Below are 23,292 nucleotides of genomic sequence, written 5' to 3'. Positions count from 1 at the left end.
GTGATATGTCTTCCAGAGTTTAAACTCTGTGAAGAATTAAATGATAAGAATAAAAAGCAGAAGGGGATAAATGGAATTTAAAAGACATTAGGTCTTAGCATTACCTGGAAAACATTAAAGGTAATAATTTAGTTTGGGTTGTAATAAATCAAGAACATGAATTCCAATCTCTAGGATAGTCAAAGAAGAGTTAAAAAGTGAATAACTAACAAATTAAAGATAAAGCAAAATAATTAAACTGATTAATATAAAAGTGAACAAGAAAGAAGAACATAACACAGGTGGGTCAAATAGAAGAAACAGAAAGGGAAGATATTTAAATCTAGCAATGTCAGTAATTATTTTAATGTTACGTGACCTGAACTAAATATTTGAAGTAGAAGGCCGAAACTATTAGATCAGGAAACAAACAATTCTAATTATATTCTAATTATGAGAGATATATTTAAATATAAGAGCATAGGTTGAAAGTAAAAGTACTGAAAAACAGCAGTTTTAGTTATACTAATATCAGATGAATAGACTTTATGACAAGAAGCGAGAGGTAAAGAGAGACATCTTTTACAAAGGTTGGTCCACAGGAAATATTAAAACTCTAAATCTGTGTGCACTCAAAGGGGCTAAAAATAGACACATCAGAATGAATAGGATTTTTATTAAAACGAGTGGCCCGGAGGTGGACAACAAGCTCCCTCTCGCCCCAACTGCCACTCCGGGCCAGGCCCCAGGAGTTCCCGCCCTAAATCAGCGCCATGGGTTCCGCGAGGGAACCGAGGCGGCACAGGCGATGGCGGACACGGTGAGGGCAGTTTGGAGGCCACTGCGGAGGGAGGTGCACTCTGCGTATGAGTCGCCTGGAACCTCAGCCTGCAGTCGCCGGAGGGGGACTCCAAGATGCTCTGCCTCCTTCGAAGGCCCGGTAGCAGCCTCTGTCTCTGTGGGAGCTGAGAACAGCCAGAAAAATGGCTGTCAGCTCGGAGAGGCGCGTAGCCCTGCAGAGCAGAAGGCTCTGGAAGGCTGTGCGCGGGGCCCTGGGGTCAGGGGAAGCCTGGGGCGAAGGCCAAGGAAGTGGGGACTAAGAAATGCGCCATCTCGGCAGCAGCGGAAAAGGAGGGAGTAGGAGAGGCGGTGATGCAGGAAAAGAATGGTACAGAAGGAAAAAAAGGCAGCTGGTGGAGGGAAAGAGGAGGGACGACCCAGGGCCCCAAAGATCAGTAACTGCATGGACTCGTTGGAGGCCATTGACCAAGAACTGTCAAGTGTAAATGCCCAGGCTGACAGGGCCTTCCTCCAGCTACAGAGAGATCTGACAGCCAGGAGGTTCCTATGACCAGGGAGGCACACTTCATGCTGACACCTCTGCAGAAGACTCTGGAGTCTAGATCCAGTCACTGGGCCTCAGGGGACCCAGAGGCTGTGGAGGACTGGAGGCTTCTGTTGATGGGGGAGTGCAACAAGTCTCTGAGGAGAATGTACAATTATGTGTGTGTATATGTAAATGAGTGTGTTATTTTTGAAAGGAAAATTCAAGTTTTTTGGTTTTGGTGGGGGTGGAAATGAGGGTGTGGGTGTTAATTATTTTTTAAGTAACCTTTTATTTTGTAATAACTTTAGGTTTACAGCAAAGGTGCTGTATATCCTGAACCCTCTTCAGTTTCTATTTTAGTTTCCTCTAGTGATATTTTATATTGCTGTGGTATTTCTTTCCAAACCACAGAATCAACTTTGGCGCATCACTGTTAACCTAACTCCAGGCTTTCTTTTGTCTCTACTGTGCTTTTTCTGAGCCAGGGACTAATCTAGGATCCCACAGTGTGCTCGGTCATTATGGTTCCTTAGTTTCCTCTTGTCTGTGACTGGTTTCCCATCTTCTTGTTTCTCATGACCTTGACAATGTTAAAGAATGTCTGTCAGGAGTTTTGTGTAAAGTCCTTCAGTTTGTCTTGAAAGAAAGTGAGGGAGCTCTCTGGAGTCCATTTTATAGGAGCACTAGTGATTCCAGTCTGAGGGCTCCACTCTCTGATATAATCCCCTCAAAGACCCTGCATCAGGGGATAGGATTCCAAGGTAAGAATTATAGGAAAACACCAACATCAGGTGAAGTATTCTTAGAACCCAGAACTGTACCTGGCCTATGACAGGCTCCCAGGATACATTTCCTGAACAAAGGAATGAATGAAGAAACTGAGGCAAGAGAGATACACGACAAGCAAGTGCTGAGCTGCATTTTGATCCAGGCTAGTGTGATATTGGAGCCAAAGCTCTCAATGACTGTACTACAGTCCTAACTGCTACACCTGTACCAACCAGTCTCATGGATCTGAAAGTTCAAATCTATTCTGCACAATAAGACCAAGAATATATTTGCCTGGTTCCTTCTCATTCTCCCATGAGTACATGGTGGGACTTTCCAGAGGCTCCATGATGTGTGATATCTCAGTTGATCAAAGGCAGAAGCAGATATGATCGTTCACCTTTGTTCTTTTCAGTCATGCATTTGAGAGCTTTTGTGAATATGTCAAATTATATTCTTCTCATGGAAATGTTTTGAATTTAAATAACATATAGTTGCTAGTGTAAAGTAAAGGTGACATGCTCACCTTGTCTGCTAAGCCATGCAGCTGGCCTTTTGGTCCCTGTCAAGAAGTGGCAACCAACAATGGAGTGGCAGAGTGGCAGCCCAGATTGTGGCCTGGGTGGGTCAGATGGCAAGTGGCAAGCACAGCCTGCAGCCTGGTGGAGCCTGCCATACAGGTGCAGACACAGTGCCCAGGAGAGTCACGGTGCACCAACCTGTCATCCTTTGGAGGCCGGGTCCAGACACACTATGGACATCTGCTACAGATGCACAGTCCACTCATTACTGCAGCCCCATCCCACCACCTCAACCTCCCACTTTCTGAGCTTCCATGGGAAAATAAAAATGGGGGAAGACTTGATGAAAATTGGGCTTCAAGAACTAACCAATATGCACTTATACATTGCTGGCACGAATGCAAATTGGTACAAACACTCTGGAAAGCAGTATGGAGAATCCTCAGAAAACTTGGAATGGAACCACCTTTTCACCCAGTTATCTCACACCTCAGTATATGTTGATGGATATAAAATCAGCATACCTCATTAACACGCCACACCCATATGTATAGCAACTCAATTGACAATAGCTGAGATATGCAACCAACCTAGGTGCCCTTCAATAGAAGAGTGGATAAAGAAAATGTGGTGTGTATATATAGACAATGGAGTATTGCTCAGCCATAAAGAAGAATGGCTTTATGACATTTGTCAGCATGTGGATGGACATGCTAAGTGAAGTAAGTCATTCCAAATACCCCAGAGGTTGAATGTTTTGTCTGAGAGTTGGATGCTAACCCACAATAAGAGGAGTGGAGAGAGGAGAATAGAAATGTAGTAGATTAGACAATGGGGAATGAAGGGAAAGGATGGGGGGGGTAAGCAAAGGAAAAAGCATGGAATGAATCTGACATAGTTTTCCCATATACATACATGAAAACAACACAGTGAATCCCACCAGTAGGTACATATAAGACTGTCACTCTAACTAGAATAAGATATATTCCATGCTTCTATAATTATATCGGAATCGATTCTGCTGTCATACATAACTAAAAACAACCAATAAAAAATTTTAAAAGAGTGTTCAGTATACAACATGAGTTATTTATGCAGTGTTCATGGATAGGAAGAAAAGTTCAATCAAAAAATGAGTTGCTCCCAAATTAATGCATAGAATATATAGATGCCTTTAAAATCAAAACCCCAACAAGGATTTTCAAGACACATGGAAAACTGATGCTAGAATTGGAGCCAAGACCATTTTGGATAGATTAGCACTGGCAGTTACCATCATTTTTTAGAATCTAAATATTTTAAAGAAAATGTTCAGTTATATTGAAATTTAACTAGCATAAAATATTGTTTATTATTTTTAGTTGTATTGTTCTCCAGATTGCTATAAACCATGTATGTTGTAAGACTACTATGAAAAATAATATATGAAAGCATTTGATTACCCTAACATATTTCCCATGCACCTGTTCAGTTTCCTCCAACCTTTCTAAATCCCTTACAAGCCTTACTCTTTTTTTTTTTTTTTTTGAAGTATTGACTTATGAAATGTTTTGCAAATGGAAGCATGCTGGTGGACTAGGGATCGACCACTGTGTCTGACAGTTGGGAGAGGGCACCACACTGAATGAGTTGGTGATCCTGTTGGGTACTCCTCCTGGATCTTGCTGATGAGGAGGCTCCCCATACCAGACCCAGTCCCTCCACGAAGGCAGTGGGCCATTTGGAAATCCGGCAGGCAGTCAGAGCTCTCTGCTTCCTTCTCACAATATCCAGCGCCGAGTCCACCAGCTCCACACTTTCTGTGTAGTGCCCCTTGGCTCAGTCGTTCCCAGCACCACTCTGACCAAAGACGAAGTTGTCTGGCCTGAAGATCTACCCAAAGGGGCCCAAGTGCATCAAGTCCATGGAGCTGGTCTCCAGGTCCATGAGCACAGCGGGAGGCAGGTACTTGCCTTCGGTGTCCCTGCTGTAGTACACGTTGATGCGCTCCAACTGCAGATGACTGTCCCCCTGGTATATGCTGGTAGGATCAATGCCATCCTCCTGGTTGATCACCTCCCAGAAGTTGACACCGATCTGATTGTCACACTGCCCAGCCTGCAGATGCAAGATCTCCCTCCTGGTGGCAGTGCAACAAGTAAGATGAACTAAAGTGGGGGGCGGAGGGCAGACGCGCAGAGTGTCTTGAGTAAGGTTTTATGTATTGATAAATCTTGCTTTTTCACGTGTTCTCCTTTTCTTATTGTTTTTTGATGATGCTATCTTTTTTGTCTTTTATTTTTTGGAACTGGGGATCGAACCCAAGGGTTGATGAGTTCGAGGCAAGTGCTTGGCGTCTGAGCTACACCCAGCCCATTCATGCACTTGTTGATGAACTGCTATGAATGAATCTCCAATAAATATTCAAAAAACTGACCAATAGCGTTAGTACGTTCACGCACTAATTAGCATAAATTTGGAGGAATGTCATTGGTCCTTCTTTTTAACCCTGATTAGCATAAGGCTGGACCAATAGCAGTGAGTCAAGGGCTATATAAACCCCTAAACAGGGTACCGCGTGTGGTGTTCCAGCCTTACCGTGGTGTCTTGCTTCCTGTTTCACGGTTGAGTCACTTCTTCGAATTCGGAGGCGGTGGCGGCGGCGGCCGAGGCCCAGGTGCCCAGGCCACTCTCAAAAGCCTGCGCTGTTGGCGGAGTTTATTCTTCGAATTTGGAGGAAGCGGTGGATGGTGAGCTGCTGGGGTCTCCTGCTACGCTTGGAGGCATGGACGATCGTTAGGACCTGCGACGTTTCTGGGCCACAGAGACATGCAGCTTGCGCAGGCTCCCACTTGCCTGCAGAAGCAGTGAACTGGTGTTTCAGTGAGGAACTCCCTAACAAAGGTATTGTTATATGTTAGATAATTTGAAAATTTTAAATTTCTCAGTTTTAAGTCCTGTTAGCTAACCCTGTACCTCTTAATACGTTTTGCCTAATGCCTGGGCGTTTCACACATTCTGCTCTTGACTCTCGCTTAATCTTGTGTCGTTGTTCAGAGTTTGCATTCTAATTCCCTTTACTGTTCAGGTTTCTCTGTAGTTTCCACTCAGGGACTGTGATTCAGGAAGCTGATGTGATGTCATGTCACAGCTCATGCTTAGGGCCAAGAGAACAATGACCAAGCATCCCTTAAGTGTGCCTCAGTGTCCCTGAGCTTGTTTCCTGCTTGGCCCTGCATTCCCGACTTGTCTCCTGTGGCAGTAGTTCTCCTTAGTTGGTGAAGGTGACTGCACGTGAGTACAGGCTAAGAGTAGAAAGGGTGGGGACGAAATTGAGAAAGATGTTTTACTGTAAAAATTTTATTTTTAGTATCTGGCAGATTAGGTAGTAAATTTTTTTTTCATGAGGTAGTAGCTATTTTAAAAATTACGTTTTTTGTTCTACATTTAATAGACATTATGGAAAAGTTTACAAGAGGATACTGCAATGTAAAAGTAGAATAATTTAAATAGTTTACAGTCCACCATTCAGATACACTGTGTGTGTGCACTGGAACTTACAGCATATTTGTATTTTGTTAATGCCAAGTAGGGTCAACTACATACTGTGTTGGGTTTAATTTTTATTTAATAAAGTCTGATGTACTAGTACATTTTCTTAATAGAATTTTGACCATAATTTAATATTCCATTATAAGGATTACTGATAATCAGTTGAGCCACTTCTTAATGTTGGAGTATTTAGCTTATTTTTTTTCTGGTGAAGAGAACATTTTTGTTTCTAAATATTTCTGTGTATTGCTGACTGTGAAACCTTTTGTGGCCCCATGGAATGTGTGCATCAAGAGAACAAGCTGGGGGACTGGACGAGGAGCTCAGTGGCAGAGCATTTACCCAGCACATGTGTGTCTGTGGTGGTTTTCAGCACTGCTTTGTTGGCCTTCGCACCCTTCACTTTGACTTCCTTCTCTTTTGGTGCCACATTCGTGAAACTCCCAAAGCCAGTTTGTTAATCCAGAGATAGAGTGGACCCAGAGTTACTGACCCTCACTGTCCATCTGTTGACTGGCCGCCAGTCCACCATAGCGAGATGGCTGCAGGGCTCTAGTTATTCTGTCCAGACAGGACAGTGTCCAGAGAAAGAAGGGAGACCACTTTTTCCTTCAGCCCTTTCTTAGGAGAGAGGAATATGTTTCCAGAACCTCTTTCCACACCAGACTCTTTGTCTCCTTAACCAGGGTTTGGTCAAATGCCCACCCCTAAAATAATGATAGAGAAAGTAAAAATAACCACTGCAGCTTGGAGTGGGATGACTCCCCCTGGGGCACCTGGCTGTGTAAGAAAGAACCGCACAACCCTGAGGTCCTACTGCAAAGGAGAAAGGGGGGAAGGCATGTGCAGCCCTTCTCTCAGATGACCTGGGATTGTTGGGGAATACAGCATGCAAATCACAGGCTGTCTACTGAGACAGGCACTCAAGACCAGCACCGTCATTATGAATTTGACGGAGTATGAGTCTGGACTCTGTGGTTCACTTTTTGATTTGCATAAGTTAAACCAGCCTTCCATCTTGAATGAAAACAACTTGGTCATGATGAACAGTCTTCTTAACATACTGTTGTTAAATACAACTTGCTAACACTATGAATAGTTTTTTTCTGAGTTCATTAGGAATGTTGGTTAGTAGTTTTCTTTACTTCATGTGCTTTCTCTGGTTTTGGTATGAGTGAGATACTGGCTTTATAGAATGAATTTTAAGTGTTCAATCCCTTTCTGTTTCATGCAGTAACTTGAGCATTGGAATTAGTTCTTGAAAGTTCTGGAAGATTCAGGTGAGACTCTCTCTGGTCCTGGTCTTTTCCTCATTGGAAGACTTTTTACTACTGCTTTTATTTCATTTCTAGTTACTGGTGTGCTTAAGTTTTCTGTGTCCTTCTTATTCAATTTCATCAAGTCACATGTGTCCAGAAACTTTCAATTTCTTCTAGATTTTCCAATTTGTTGGAGTGTAAGTTTCTGAAATAGTTCCCAATGATCCTCTGGATTTCTGTGATGTCCGTGGTGATTTTTCTTCTCTAATTTTATTAATTTGCGTCCTTTTCTTTTGGTTAGTTTGGTTAGGGCTTCTCAATCTTGATTATCTTTTTGAAAAACCAACTCTTTGTTTCATTGATTCTTTGTGTTTTTATTCTCAAATACATTGATTTCAAATCTAATCAGTTATATCCTTTTACTGGTTTTGGAGTATTTTTTAATTGTTCTCTTGTTTTTCAAGGGCCTTGAGATGCCTTGTTATGTTGTTTTTTATTTTTTTATTTTTTTGAGATTTCTGATTTTCTTATGTATGTGCTTCCAGCTATAAACTTTCCCCATACAGTTGGCTTTATAGTGTCCTAGAGTTCCTGGTACATTGTATCATTATTCTCATTTGATTCCAGGAACTTTTTAATTTCTCCTCTGATTTCTTCAATCACCCATTCATTATTTAAAATTGTATTGTTCAATCTCTTTATATTGTTTCTGTAGGTTTTTTGGTGTTTAATTTTATTCCACTGTGATCAGAATTTATGTGATGAATTACATCTTTTGTGTATGTGTGCATGTGTGGTGAATATTGCTTTCTGACCTAAAGTATGGTCTGTTTTGGAGAAGTTTTCATGAGCAGCTGAGAAGAAATTATATTCAAATATTGTTGAATGATATATTCTATAGATGCCTGTTAAGTTCTTTTTTTAAATATTTTTTAGGTTTGAAGAGTCTTCACTGAGTTTGTGTGTGACTGGTGAGAGGGGTGTGTTGTAATCACGTTATGAAGTTCTGAGAACTATCTGAGGCTCTAATCACAGTGTTACCTGTTTTATGTAATTAGGTTGACCAATGTATGGGGCATAAATATTGTTTTGTTTTATCATTTTGCTGGATCATTTTCTTTACCAGTATGAAGTGACCTTTCTGATCTCTTCTGATTAATTTAGGCTTGAATTCTGCTTCATTGGAAATGATAATGGCTAGTTTGCTGGTTTTCAGACTCTTTGCATGGTGTATCAATTTCCATCCTTTCACTGTCAGCTTGTGCCTGTATTTCCCTGTAAGGTATGTCTCTTGCAAACAGCACAGTTAGTTCTTGTTTTTTAATCCATTCTACCAGCCTACATCTTTTAATTGGAGAGTTGAGACCATTTACATTCAATGTTATTACAGAGAGAGGTTTATTAGTTTCTGCCATTTTGATTTATTTCTTATGTTAAATTTGATCCTGTTTCTCATTTGCTTAACTACTCTTCAGATGAGGAATTTTTACTTCTGAGCACTATAGTTTTTTAAAAATTTCCACAGTGTGGAATATTTTTGTAATTATTTTCTGTAACCATGGCTTAGTAGTCATGAATTCTTTGACTTGCTGGTTATCTTAGAAGGTTCTTATTTCTTTTCTGATTCTGAGAGATAGCTTTTCTGAATATAGCAATCTTGTTTGACAGTTATTTTCTTTGAGCACTTGGGACACATCATTCTAAGCATGCTGAGAAGTCATAAGTAATGTTGATTGGCTTGCCTCTAAAGGTGGCATGACATTTTCCTCTTGAGGCTTTTAAAATTATATTCTTTTTTTGTTTGGCATTTTAATTACAATGCATTATGGAGAATTTTTTTTTATCTTGCCTATTTGGGGTTCTGTATTTGGATGTCCATCTCATTGTCAAGATTTGGAAGTTTTTGTTATTATCTCCCTGAAGAAGTTATCCATGCCATTAGTTGTATCTCATAACCCACTTTAATTCCAGTGATTCTTAAATTTGATCCCTTAATGTCCCAGACTTCTTGTTATTCCTATCATGTTTGTTTATTTTCTTTCCTTAAATAGTGTCTGTTCAGTGCTGGCACTTTGTCTTCCAGTTCTGAGATTGTGTCTGCAGCATGGTCTACACTGACAGACATTCAGATGAATATTTGATTTGATTTATTGTCTTTTATTTCTAAGATTTATGTTTGGTTATTTTTCAACATGTGTAACTCCTTATTGAATTTCTCACCCATATCCTTTATTAACTTCCTAATTTTCTCAGTTGTTATTTGTGTTCTCTTGGAATTCATTGATCACTTTTCTAGTCATTCTTTTGAATTTTTTATGATATTTCATTTATTTCAATATCTTCAGAGTCAGTTGTTGGTGAATCATGAACTTGAGAAGGTATTGTGTTACCTTGTTTATTCATTTCATGTTTTCCTAGGTTGGGTTTTATGTATCTTTTGGGATTGATTTATCTTCCAGTATTACATGTGGGTTTTTTAAGGGCATGGCCTTCTCTTGCCAAAGTGTCTTCCGTTTTTCTGTAGAAGTAAAGGTCCATGAGTGGAAACTAAGGGTCCTGTCAGTTGTTCCTATTGGGACCTAATCATTTGTTCTAGGGGTTTGACTTTTCTGTGATTTTTAGGGATAGTGTTGCTGAAGTTTGTGTATGGTTAATTTGAGTGTAGATCAAGGTGAGCTGTCTTTTGGCTGAGTTTGATTTAGTTTAGTAGTAGAATTTATTCCCTGTGAACTTGTAGTTTCTCTGTAGATTCCTAGCACTTCACAGAAGAGGCAGGAAAAAAATTAAAAAACAACTGAAGCAAACTATATACAGCATTACAATAAATAACCCAGTACCTACTATGACATCTACAATACTAATTACCCCAAAATAGAAATGGCAAGATCAGCAATTGCCAGCAGCAAAAACAATAACTGTGAACAAGAACTGGCATTATAGTAAGTGGCAGGTGTCAATTATGCCATCCACATAATTAATAACCACAGCGGCATGAATGGTAGGGGCAGCAGTGACATGGACCAAATAGTTCTAAAAGATAGTAGAAATACAGTTCACTAAGAAAAAAGAAAATGTGATGAGAAGGTTAAAAAGAAGTTTAGAATGCTTAAAACTTGAACTGAGAGAACACAGATATAGCAACTGAAGGTTATCATAAAGAGGAGAAAAGAGAAAGTGGAATGAGGAAAAAAGGAACTTAGTTGTTAATGGTAGCAGGAAGAAGAGACAAAAAATGAGAAACAAGCAGACAAATAAAACAAAACAAAAATGTCGTAACCCTCAAACAAGGCAAGGAAAAATAACTTCATTAAAAATGCTAAGGATGAGAAACAAGAAATATGTGTGAGTGTGTGTGTGTGTGTGTGTGTGTGTGTATACACGCGCACACACACACTGTGACTCAATCATCATGGCAGGAACACCAAGAAAAAAAGAAGGGAAAAAAGATTTCATAATGTAAAATGAAAGAATTGTATCTATTAAGGTAGTCAAAACTATTACTTAACAATAGACTGCCATTTATGATGGACTCATTTAGACTAGCATTAAATGATACAAACACAATTGTACAATGAGTATTTTTAATGTTATTCTTCCCTTCCTCCTTGAGAATGACACTCAGGATTTAAAATCACTTCAATTATTTGAAGAACATTTTATTTCCTGTGTAATTATCTATCTTCCAGTCCTTTAAATAAGACATCTCAGTTTTCTTTGTGATTAACAGAAAACACTGTGGGCCGGACTTATTTTCTTAAGTCAGGTTTTCATATTCTTTATGACAGCGGGTGGTATCTGATGGGGATTCTTTACCCTCCAGGAAATAATAAGCCTGGTGCTGGAGTGCATCAACCAACTGCACGTCTACAGCAGTGCCACGTACTTGACTGACGTGACACCACTGGACAAGAAACCAGCAAGTCTTGGAAAACCATCCCGAATTCTCTGTAAGAGTTGCTGGGTAAGGACCTTGGAATTCCCAACACAGTGGAGTTAGTATGTTTAATAGGCTAACAGCAGTTTTATAACATGTTCCTGATCAGGACTAAATCTTTACTAATTTACTAATAACTAATGGTGTTAATCTAAATCTGAGTGAGGAAAGTAGCTGGAGTAACAGATGGGCTTGGGTAAAGGCAGAGGCTATCTACGCTGTGGTTTGTGAGGTGAGAGGTCTCCTTGTGAATGTGGATTAAATATTTCCATTTTGTTCTAAAGTCAGTGTCACAAGTCCCCCTCTTTTCACAGCTCCATTGCAGCAGGGATCTGCTCTCATCTCCTTCCCTGGTCTTGATCGTATCAGTGTTTCTCAGTTTCTAAGTGTGTTCAACCTAAGTTAAGTGATGCTTGGGGTGGTTTCTGCCATGTTTCTGTTGGACCATTACAAACATAGACCTTTGTTATTATGGGCCTAAAGTATTGCAGTAGCTTCTCCTTATCTCTTACTCAGAACTGGAGAGGCCTCAGATTTTACCTGTTTGCAAGTGAGTAAGCAGCTGTCTTGGGTAGTGGACGTTCATCTGCACTGTAGCACTTACCACATTTCTTACTTTATATGGTCCTGGTTTTGAAGGTAAGAACAGTTCCTTTCTGGCATTTGCAGCTCTGTCACGTAGCTTCGCCATCTGGCATAGAGAAGATATCCCGTATATGTGCATTGATGAAATGACTGGATTCTGATGGAATAGGAAGGTGTACCAGAGCATAGAAAAGAAATAAGGCATTTTTACTATGAAGAATGTAGAACACTCAAAATATTTGAAAATTCTTTGTAATGTCAATGACCTTTGTTAAACTTCATAAAGTCACAATACAATTTAGCAAATAAAACTCTTGTTCCTCTTAGACATAGGAGGTAACATTATGACTAGAATTTCTGTGAGGAAAATCAAGGACACTGAAGCTTTACAGGAGTCTGGATTCATTATTTTACCCACAGCATCATCAGGATGAGGATTTTGTTGTGCCAAAATACTAAATAGTATGTTTTTCTCTGAGTGCAGAAGTTATAGCACTGAATTTCTGAATGAGGGACAGACTGGATTGGGTAATTTTTTTTAAACAGCACAGTGTAACTTGACCTGGTGTGACACCAGATGAATTCCTCAAAGGAGGTGGTTTGTGCAGAGGTATGTCATCTGTGGGTCATGTTCAGAGAGAAGGTTGTTGGGGGTAAACTGAGGTAATATGCATCTTACCTTTTCCTGTCACCGAGTCCCACAGTCTCTGTTGGTCCCTTCAGCAGGTCCTATGCTCCTGTGTCCATGAGCAATGAACTTGAGCAGAAGGAATTATGAGGATTTTCGTGTGGTCATAGAAAAGTTCATTCAGTAAAGTCCACACTTCAACCTTATCCTTCTGAGCTACTTATCCCTCCAGTCTGTGCCCCGCAAAACTCATCAGAGTTACTTGGGATTTATTGTTATCATTTTAGAACCTACAGAAGTAGTGTTAATGTACTCTACCAAGTGCTGGGGCTAGGGTGTGAGGCCAACTCCTCACTGTGACTAGTTTTGTGGTTTGCTTTTATGGTGCATGGCTAGAGATGTGATTTTAAAATGGCTCAGTCAAATAGAAAGAGCGGGAACAGCCGCAGTTGGAATGGTGTTTCTGTTAGGGTGTGTTCAGTCTGCAGCAACTGAGTACCCTAACCCTAATTGCCTTTAGCCACAGAGGGGGCTTATGGGCTCATGTGACTGGCATTCTGCCTCCTGCAGTGCCAGCTCCCTTTTATGGCCTCTGCTGTCTTTTGTCAGTTCCTGGAGCTGTGTTCTTCTCCTGATGTGGGAGGGGGAAGTGGAAGAAGGCTGCTTCAAGTAGCTATCTTTTGAGAAAGAGCATGCAAGTTCCCAAACCACCTGATAAACTACTGTTCATGTTTCATTAGCCAGAGAGTGCCTGACCTCAAAACCAGTCATTCTGGCAGGGGAGGGAATTTTCCCACTACTGGGTTAATCTGGCCAGGGACCCATTCCTGAAACTGCACTCAAACCCCCAGCTGTCCAGGTCCACTACTAGTGGACATGGTAACAGATTTGTGTCCCATTTCCTGATCTGCAAAGTGGAGGGAGTAAAAAGTATTCTTTTAGGGTTATTCTTTAGGGTTATTCTTTTAGGGTTTACTTTAGTATCCTAAAGTAAACTTTAGGATTACTTGACTTAATGTAAGGCACTTGGAAACATGCTAGGCCAGGTAGCCAGTGACACCTGTATTCATAACAAATAATATAAAATGGCCATAGTGATTCCCCTTGTCATCAGGTGCTTTAAATTTGATCAAGTTGTCAAATGTTTCACATCACATTATTTTGCTCTTCTAACCATTATGCCCATTTCTTTGGATACTTACATTATTAGTTTTTCCCTATTGATGATAATATTTTCTTCTCCAAATTCTTTTATTTTTCTCATTCCCTTTCAAAATAAAGTTTTTAATAACAAATTTCCCATAGAACTAGCGGATACAACAATGGAAGTTCTGGATTACCTTGTAGACATTGGATCATGAGTCTGTTGGTCCATGAGAGGAAGTATAGCTTTCTATATAGTTGTCTCCAGTCTGAAACTTTTACATTCTGTAATCGTACCCCTTCCCTGAAGACACCATCTCCATCTCACATGTATGTACCTGACATACTCTAAATAAAGTCAGCTCACCACAGTCCTAGGATCTGCCTCTGTGGATTCAACTAGACATGGACTGAAACATTCAGAAGCTTAGCATCTGTGCCAAACCCTAAGTGATACAGCAGGACAACTATCTATATGGTATTCTCATTGTGTTGTGCATTATAAGTAGTCTGGCAAAGATTTAAAGTCTGAGAGAAGACATTTGTAGATAATATGCAAAAGTGATGCCATTTTACACAGGGGGCTTCAGCATCTGAGGGATTTTGTTCCTATCATTTTGTCCCCACTGGATTTCGAGGGAGGGAGCTGTATTTGAGACCTGAGTGATGTGTAGATCCCGTAAGGTCTCTGGATGCTTCTCTCTGCCTCCTTCCTTCTCTCTTTTAATTTCAGACTGCAGAGAGCCTCACACTTCCCACCCCCCCAAAGTCCATGGCCTCTGATGCCTGTCTGCTTACCTCTGAGTCTGGCATCTAGAGCACCCCAGCCCCCCATCTGGCCTTTCCCTTGCCTTTCCTCTTTTGCTCACAATTGGGCTGTTCTGCCTGTGTCCCCCCAGTCCTTTCTTGCAATCCAGAATTGCATCTGCAGAATATCTGGTGTTATTCTGTATCAAAGAAACCTGAACATTTATTAAAAATGTTTATTACCTTAACTATTTACATCTCATTTGATTGAGAAGAGATTTGATGTTACTATTATTTAATCTTGATATAGTTAGAATTCCCTGAAACTTACCTTAAGAGATGATAATACCATAATAACCATTTATGTCTCTAAGAACACAGTGATTTCAGTCACACAAATATTTTTTACTTTTAAAGTAATTGTTTTGTGGAACAGGAGATTAATTCTAAGTGTACTTCCCCCCAAGATGAAAATGCTCCAGTATGTAAATACATTCTGCCTTCACATTTGCACATTGCTACTCCCTGCAGTTTTGGTTAATTGTCCATCCCACACCTGGTTCTTCCAGGTAATTCAGAATGTTCGTGTATTTAAATACCTCACCTCAAGAAAGCTTCCTTTTCCCTTCTGTCCACTTTCTTAAGCATCATAATTCCTTGTGTGGTTTCTTGATGGGACATCTTTATATAACAGAGGCTGTCATGCTGGGGACACATGAACTTGGGAACTCATGAATTTTAGTATTGCTAGAAGCTCTTTTTCTATTTGGATTTCTATAACAGAAGGCCATAATATATGTGTCTTAATAATCACAAATGTTTGATTCTCTTTATTCTGGAGCCTGGGAAGTCCAAGTTCAAAACTCCAGCACTACCTGTCTGAGGTGGCACCTTTTCACTGTGTCCTCCCATGGCAAAAGCGGAGAGGATGACTCTATCAAAGGGCCTTAGTTGCATTGCTGAAGTCCCTGCTCTTAAGACCTAATCCTCTCTCAAAGCCCCCACCTCCCAAGGCTGGGGGCATAGGATTTCAGCATATGAATCTTGCAGTGGGGCACCCAGACTTTGAGACTATAATAGAATCTTCGTCCATCCATCTAAGATCAATTGAATGCCTGCCATGGGAGAGGCCCTGATCCAGGTGTTGAAGTGGTGGCCAGGGTATGGTGCCTGTTCTTGTAGAGCTCATGGTGGTATGAGAGGGACTGGTAGCAAGGATAACAGAGCCAGCCACAGTGCTTTGTGGTTGTGTTGCAGTGCCTGTCATAGAGCTGTGGTGACCACACATTCCTTTCTCACTGGTTGTTGCCATCACACCAGATGGACTTGTGACATGTCATTCAAAGTAGAGGGAAGAGTTTGGAGGCCAACCAGTAGAATGCCCATTTATCATCATTGGCCGGCTAGTATCCATCCTTTACTTCACTCTTATTTTCCTTATTCTTCCAACTGTCAGCTTACTCAAAAACAATCTCATTAAATGAAGAGCCCTAATAATATAAGTATTACCTTGATCTTGTAAACCAAAAAAGAAGTCCTAAACGTCTTCGAGAAAAATTCAGGGAAGAAACAACAAATTCCACCTTCAGCTCCCAAAGCTGATATTACTGACTTAAACTATTCCCTGTACTAACACTTCACCAGTTCCTCCAAATTTGACTTCTATGTCACTATTAATTATTCTACTATTTACAAAATTACCTCTATTTATAACGTGCATTAATGCTTGCTCTCGTATGATAATGTATATCCATAAAAACTTTAAATAGTACCTAGTACATTCTACCTTTAATCAACATTAAAACCCATCCCCGTGCATATAAGCAAGCACATCAATCTCACATAGTACATAAAACATATTAATTATCCCACATAGCTAATTCTTTGAGGATATGGATATTCTTCACTGACACAAATTCTAGTATTGCGTAGCACATCCAATTTACTGGTGGCACATACCCCATTACGGTCATAGTCCTTTCACAGTCCAAATGGATAGCCCCTTCCAACAGGTCGGTTAGTCTACCATCCTCCACAAAACCATCAACCAGCCCAGTATGTGTCCCTCTTCTTGCTCTGATCCCATGAAACTTGGGGGTAGCTAATCTGAAACTTTATCTGGCATCTGGTTCCTACCTCAGGGGTATAACTTGTAACTCACTCTCAAGTTCTCCTTAAGAAAGGCATCACAGTGGATTAGTGTCATATTTGAAGGTGATCCAACATAACTAACTCATGCCTTTAGTGGTTTTTATTTTTCAGGTATGCTTCCACTCACCATTGGCGTCAGAGGCCCTGACACAATCAATTCAATTGTAACTGGACTTACTCTAATGTCAGTTTTCTTGTCTAGCATAATTAACCATAGGGTGTTGATATACTTATGCTTGATGGACAAAAAAAAAAAACAAACAAACCAGAATTTCACAAGAACCCCTCATATTACCTGCACAATGTTTGGCACCTTATCCTTACCCCTGGATAATGTTCTTATGTGATCTAAAATTTATTACCTTCTATCCCAGTATGTCCATACTAATGTATTAAAATTTAATCTTCTTTTATACGAAAGTCCCACTAATGAACACAAGCAACTAGAAATCTTCCTATACCCTTACTAATTAACATAATACTTACATAATACTTTATTTTACACACCCTATAAAAGATGTGTCTTATTTCAAGTCAATATACAGTTACATAAATTTATAATCAGTTGATGTAGCTTAAACACTGACAATGCTTAGATGAGTATTTATACTCCTTAAACACAAAGGTTTGGTCCTGATCTTTTTATTAGCTTATGGTAAACTTATACATGCAAGCATCTCTGCCCCAGTGAGAATGCCCTCTATATCAAGATATGATCAAAAGGTGCAGGTGTCAAGTTCACTAATAATAAGTAGCTCACAAGGCTTTGCTCAACCACACGCCAGTGATTGGTCACACATACAGAGGAATGATTAAAATTAACATATAAATGAAAGTTAGATTAAGTTATACTATAACAGGACTGGTAAATTTTGTGCCCACCACCGTGGTCATAATTAACCCTAGTTAATACAATGTGATGTAAAATGTGATTAAGATAATCATTAAATAAGACTGAGCTCTAAGCTGTAGAAAACCTTAATTATAATAAAATGACATAAGAAAGTAGTCTTAGGATACCTGAATTCACTATAGCTAAGACCCAAACTGGGATTAGATATCCCACTATGCTTAGCCCTAAACATAAATATTTAATTAACAAGACTATTTGCCAGAGTACTACTAGTAACTGCTTAAAACTCAAAGGACTTGGCGGTGCCTCATATTCCTCTAGAGGATCCTGATAAACCCTGATAAACCTTACCACCTTTTGCAATATCAGTCTGTATACTGCCATCTTCAGCAAATCCTAACAAGGCCTTTCAGCAAGCACAAGAATTATACATAAAAACGTTAGGTCAAGGTGTAGCCTATAAGGTGAAAAGAAATGGGCTACATTTTCTGTTTTCTAGAACAGCATCCACAATAACTTATGAAATCGTAAAGCCTAAGGTTAATTTAGTAGTAAGCTAAGAATAGAGAACTTAGTTGAGTTGGGTGTGTCTCCATCAATATGGTTTTATGTATTGATAAAATTTGCTTATTCACATTTTTTTTCTTTTTTCTTTCTTTTTTTTTTTTTTTTTGGTAGGGTTCTCTTTTTTCTCTTTATCTTTTTTGGAGTTGGGAGTTGATGCCAGAGCTTGGCCAGTGTGAGGCAAGTCTTTGACACTGAGCTATATCCCAGCACGTTTGCTCATGTGTCGATTAAGGTTGGGTTTTTTTCAGTTTGGGGCTGCTATGCATAAATCTATGAGTACTAGAAAAAAAAGAAAAAGAATTGACCAATAGCATTTAGTATGGTTCCAAGTCCTTATTACCACAAATTTGGCCCAAAAGCAGTGAACCAAGATCTATATAAAACCCTAGCAGAGCGACCTAATGAGGGAAATGTACCATGGAGTCTGGTGTTACAGTGCTAGAGTTCTGTTTTGCAGAGTAAATTCTTCAACTTCATGAGACAAGAATTCAGAAAGGAGAAATGGATGTGCAGCGCTTGATGGGGTGGACCGGCAATAGGAGATGGAGATGCAGGCCTCTGCAGCCAAGAGAAGCGTTGCAACTTGTGTAGACCCTCACCTGCATGCAGAGCAGCAAACTGAGTTTCATCACAGAACTCTGGTTTCAAAGGTACTATTAAATGTTAGATAATTAGTAACTATTTTTAAATTTCTCAGTTTTAATTCCTGTCAGTGAAAATTCTGAAATGTTTTTGCTGAGATGAAAAAGTTTGGTAAAATGATTTTATGTCATAAGGATTAAAGGGGGTGTGTTTGTGGGGTGCTCTCCCTCGTGGACGTAAGTTAGAAGAATAAGGTGAATCTATTCTTTACAGGATGGAAGGAAAGAAGAACGAATGAGATTAGATAGAAAAAATTAAGATAATATGCTTAAGTCAGTGTTTATTGTTATTTTGACCATTTTTATTTCCATCTGTGTTATCTTCTGTCAAAAAGTATGTCCATTTACTCTCAAGTGATCCCATTCGTGTTGCTCTTTTAATTCACTTGAAAAAGAGTCCAAAGAATGAAACATGGCAAGAGTGAAAATTGACCTTTTTTGTTTCAACTGAACTGTTCACTATGAAAGCAGTGTTTTCTCTGGTCCCTCTGGAGACTAGAGATGCTAAGAGTTTCCTAAGTAGAATGTCTCAACCCAGACCCAGTCTCCTGTGCAACAAGAAACAGCCTGAGTGGCAGGACAAGAGGTGTGTCTGGAGGTCACTGTCTTTATTTACAGAGGGCTCAATAGCTGAGTAAGAAATCTAGACTGTAATAAACATCACAAATACTCATTATAGTAATAAGAATTGATAAAGACATACACAGTTCTGGTCAGTTCAAAGGTGTCAAATAGAATTAAAGTATCAGAATTTGTTTTAATAATTAGAAGTTTCAGTCCTTTGAAAACCATTCAAGTTTTTTAAACTTCAATGTCAATGGATACAATACCTTTATTTTTATGTGGTGCTGAGGATCAAACACAGGGCCTCACGGGTACTAGGTGAGTGCTCTACCATTGAGCCACAACCCCAGCCCCTCAAGTTAAAGTGTATCACACTCTGAGGATCACAGTCCCCATGGGCACTTCCTCCCCATGGGCACTATCTTCCTCCCCATAGGCAGCATCTTCTTCCCCATGGGCAGTATCTTCCTCCAATTGCTGCCTTTATATTTTTCTTTTCATTTGAGATTAGAGCCTATGTAATGACAATTAAAATAGTTTCGTGGTCTTCTGTTGGTTTTGTTTAGATATCCCACATGGTAATTTTGTAAACATTTGTACCTCTTTTGAACATTGAAAGGTGGACAGGAATTTTTCTGTGTTTAGTTTAGATAGGTTCATGGAAGATAACTTCCAGTGTTCTAAAGGAGTGACATTTTAAAATGGCACCACCACTCCTTTCAAAATATCCATTTGAAAATACTGTTGTGATTTCATTCTCACTTTATTTTCAAAATATTTGACCTTATCTCATTTAACAGTAAAAAAAAAAAAAAAACAATGTGTATGATTTCTCTTTTTCATTTCAGTTACCCCTCTCATTACAGAATGCAAACCCAAGGTAGTATATTTTTGTGATTGGAAGACTTTTCCTTCTCACCATACTCCTTTGTAACAAAATGTTCATATACATTTATATAGTTTCTATTAGTTTGTAATTTGAAGAAGTTTTTGCTTTTAGTATTAATTATTAATATAATGTTTAATTGAATATGAGTATGCAGTTGACCAAATCCACCTATATATTAAAACTTGATAAGTATTGAGTTTAAAGGTAAAATTTTGTTGGGCATACAATTTTTTTAACATTTTACAGTCTTTAATTAAGCACATAATACTGTACTACTAAACATATTTTTCCGTGAAATTCGGATGGCAGGGTATCATTTACCAGTCTTTTGTCTTTCTTTTGATCGTCTTCACCTTTTGCACAGTTCTGAAACGCAATACCATCAGCCCACCTTCTTTTAACTTTGAAGTTGGCCTGAGGCTGGATGGTCCAGTGAGATTAAGAAGAGGTTTTCCACTTGGAATGTTCTCTATATGAATTTACTCTTCAGCTTTTTGTTCTTATTCCTTCCTGGCCTGCTCTTCTGCCCTTTCTTTTTAAATTTTTTCCAGTTCTGCAAGAAGAACTGCAGTATCATCATCATCACTCTCTTCTTCAAAATCTTCATCTTCCTCATCTGTTAAAGGACCATCTGCATCGAGGTTGGCAGCAGGATTCTGATCTATAAAGTCTTCTTTGACACTGAAGAGGATGTTGATTGTTCTAAGGTTGGATGAACCCTACTTTTTCCCCTTGCAGCAGCTCTCTTTTTCTTCCGATTCCCTCCTGGAATCAGGTTAGGAACCTCTTTAGGGGCATCCTGAGTAGTCCGTCTGTATTTTATCTTTGTATAAGAGGGAAGATCTCTGCTTGAATAGTGCTTTGAGAGTTGGCTCAAATCACCACCTTCTTTCCTCCTCCATCTCTTCCAGGTTCAAAAGTTGGCCTGGCTGCTGTTGTCATCTTTTATGCTCTCTCTTGACTTTCATAAAGGGTAAAGGCTGTGTTCAGAGTGGGAGAAACAGAGTTTTCTGCTGCGGGGTACCTCCAAGTCCTGTACACCTTGTGATTTGGTATTCCGGGAGTGTGCCCTTGGATGTTCACGAGGAACTCTTTGTCTTTGCTCCAGTGCAGGATTTGTGTTTTTTACTTTGAATTCATGCACATTTATAAAACATGTAGTTTTATATCCTACTTTCTTCATTTGACATTGTATAATTGGTATTTTTCTGTTTCGTATTTTTGATGGCCCATACTATTTAAATGTGTAGGTATGCTCTACAATTTATTATCCTTTATTGTACACTTAGCTTGTTTATATGGTTCATATAGTCATTTATAGATTTATATGTGTTGGTACATATATGTTAACTCTCATAAGTAACAGTAAAAGATGGGTAAGTCGTGGGGAGACCAAAAGTAACTCTGAAAAGATGGCAGCCCGCTTGCCCTTCGCTTGTGCTTTTCTCTTACTTCCCTGCTCTGGAGCCCTCAGGATGCCAGAAGATGTCTCTCATTCTGAGTTCATTGGAGGTCTCTAGAAAAGATGACCCGTGTAGGTCTTTATTTTCCAGGGCGAAGCTGGTGGAGTGCAGTGGGTAGCCAGAAAAGGGATATGCATCTGTGTTTTCCCTGCAGGCCCATTCAGGGGATCTCCAGTATGGTGCTTCAGTGGATGGGAGATAGACAGGAGTGTGGGGCCAAGTTTCTCATTGTCTTTGTATTAGGAAAGCACAGTTGATATTGCTAGGAAATCCTTACCCCAGGGGCCTTGTTCCTCAACCTAAGAGTGGTGAGATTTTGCTAGTTTATTCAGATAGCACCCCAGTTCAGAAAGAAAATATCTAACCCACAGAGAGTGAATACAGAGTTATCTCTGTCCCCACGCACCCAGCCAGGGTGGGACCAGACAACCGGTCTATAGTTCCCAGCCTGGACTCCTGGGCAGGCTGGTACACTTAATTCATCCCAGGATGAAAGGGCTGTCATGGGAGCCCAGAGGTGTGTCCTTGTCCTCTCAGGGTGTCAGACAACTGAAGTGCCTCCATGGACTCTCAGCTGCTGCATGAAGATGCCATTCAGCTGTGGCTTCCCAAAGTGCTACTTTTGCTGTAAAAAGCTGAATACTGAGTTCATCTTTCTTCTTCATTTTTTTCTAGTATAATCTGAATCCTCCCTGATGAAAACGGATACCTTTGGAAAAACAGGAGCTAGGTTCTGTAAATACAAACACAAATACAAGAGAGAAGAGTATGTTAACACACTTCAAAATATTCTAGGCCTTTTATCTTACATGAGTATAGTAAAACATGTAGGAAGAAATGCATGGGCAGATTAATTTTATCATTCTTTGTCATAACCTAAAACTAAAAAAGACTCAAATGTTTAACAAAATTAAGTTATAACCTTAACTGGAATTAGCTATCAGAATATATTGATATGGAAAGACATCCATGAAAATATTGTGGAATGAAAGCAAGTTGTAATGCAATATGGGTATTTCAAATCTTATTTTAATAGAAAAGAAATCCTTCCACATGTTGGCACATGCTTATACAACAGCTGTTGGAGAGATGTACCATCTTTTAACTTCAAGTACTTGAGATGGATCAAAAGGGATAGTGCATAGGAATTTGAGAATAGGGAGAATTTTCTTTTGTTGTTTAACTTTAAAAAGTAAGCCCCATATTTTCCACATTACGATGGATATGTTTCTTTTGTAATATCAAAACCAGTTGTAGAAACACTACTATTGCTCTGTCATTCTGGGGCATAAGTTATATGCACTTTTTTTATTTCTCTAGGATGGATTCCTATAAATGAAAATACTGACTGAAGAACTATGAATATTTGGTACCTCTTAATGTATTTTGCCCGAAGCAGTCATGTTTGACACATTCTTCTCTGACTCTCTTGCCTAATATCCTGTCGGTTTTAGAGTTTGCATTCTAATTCCCTTACTATTTCCCTCTGTGGTTTCCACTCAGGTACTCTGATTCTGGAAGCTGATATGGCATCATAACAGCTCATCCTAGGGTATTTTGATTTGCTATGAACCATCCTTTTCCTCTGGAATACCCCGTCGTCATCATCTTTTATTTTTTCCTGCTGTAGAATTGCACAGTATTATATTATTATTTTCTCATCCTCAGTTTTGCTATTTTATTTATCCTCTCAAAGAATCAAATTTTGTATATTCATCCTTTGTAGTACTTTATTTCTAGAT

General features: G+C 39.4%; 1 pseudogene; it reads right to left on the bottom strand.

Annotated features, from left to right (window-relative positions):
• Window positions 1-20,336: 20,336 nt before the first annotated feature.
• Window positions 20,337-21,029, bottom strand: LOC124975830 (spliceosome-associated protein CWC15 homolog; annotated as a pseudogene).
• Window positions 21,030-23,292: the final 2,263 nt, after the last annotated feature.

The sequence above is a fragment of the Sciurus carolinensis genome, unplaced genomic scaffold (assembly GCF_902686445.1).
Source record: "Sciurus carolinensis unplaced genomic scaffold, mSciCar1.2, whole genome shotgun sequence".
In the NCBI taxonomy this organism is placed as follows: Eukaryota; Metazoa; Chordata; class Mammalia; order Rodentia; family Sciuridae; genus Sciurus; species Sciurus carolinensis.
Note: the sequence above shows the minus strand (reverse complement) of the source record. Positions and strands in the feature narration are given on the sequence as shown.